General features: G+C 39.5%; 1 pseudogene; it reads right to left on the bottom strand.

The window, feature by feature from the left end:
• Positions 1-525: 525 nt before the first annotated feature.
• On the bottom strand, positions 526-643 carry LOC124569489 (annotated as a pseudogene).
• Between the last annotated feature and the right edge of the window lie 407 nt (positions 644-1050).

The following is a 1050-nucleotide window of genomic DNA, read 5'->3' as shown; positions in this document are numbered from 1 at the left end:
GGAGAACTATTAGATGGTAAGAAACAATTTCGCATTTTTGTATGCATCTCTAAGTTCAAATGGTATTCCCAGTCAGACGGTACTTCCAGCCTAAGGAAATGACTTTATGGTACAAAAAAATAAATTTCCCTCTTAAATTGTCAATTAATGTGATGGTCCAGTTAACCTGAGGTTCAGGTAACCGCAATCTCCCCTACCATTTTCAGCATTTTAATAGTTCTGATAAGTGGCACTATAAGTCACTATACAAAGGATAGGTCATTAAATGACACATGTTTCCACCAAACAAATCCTGATGTACGCTACACAGTTGACATTTAATGGATCCCTCATAAAAGCACTCTGCCTTCAGGCCACGAGTGGCCTACCGGGATCATCTGACCGCCGTGTCATCACCAGTGGAGCAGGGGTGTAGGGCCAGCACACCACTTTCCCGGTCATAAGACGGTATTCTTGACCGAAGCCGCTACTGTTCGGTCGAGTAGCTCCTCAATGGGCATCACGATGCTGAGTGCCCCCCAAAAATGGCAACAGCGCATGGCGACCTGGATGGTCACCCATCCAAGTGCCGTCCACGCCCGACAGCACTTAACTTTGGTGATCGCACGGGAACCGGTGTATCTACTGTGGCAAGGTCGTTGCCTTAAGGATCCCTCATAGACATTATAATTACAATAATTTAACACTTGTATGTCGAAAACTTATTGGATGTAAATAGGGTTTTTTACAGTCTATGTTTCACTTTAAGAGAGGTAACAAGCAAAACAATGTAAATGCATAAAATAAAAACTCCTGATATTAATACAAAGTATTTGTTTAGTTTGTATAATAAATGAGTTTTTTTTCTCAAATCCAGTAAATTAATTATATTGCAGTACTGATACTGTTTTTCCAACAAGTTCAGAATCATTGTAAAATATCTTTGATTTCTCCTAGCAGTAAGATTAAACTTTAACATTCATCATAGTAGTATTTATTAGAATGAGCTACTTCAGCTAAAGAAGTACCAGTACTGGTACGTGAGAATCAATGCTGTACTAATAACGTAAC

The sequence above is a fragment of the Schistocerca americana genome, unplaced genomic scaffold, assembly GCF_021461395.2.
Source record: "Schistocerca americana isolate TAMUIC-IGC-003095 unplaced genomic scaffold, iqSchAmer2.1 HiC_scaffold_15, whole genome shotgun sequence".
Taxonomy (NCBI): domain Eukaryota; kingdom Metazoa; phylum Arthropoda; class Insecta; order Orthoptera; family Acrididae; genus Schistocerca; species Schistocerca americana.
Note: the sequence above shows the minus strand (reverse complement) of the source record. Positions and strands in the feature narration are given on the sequence as shown.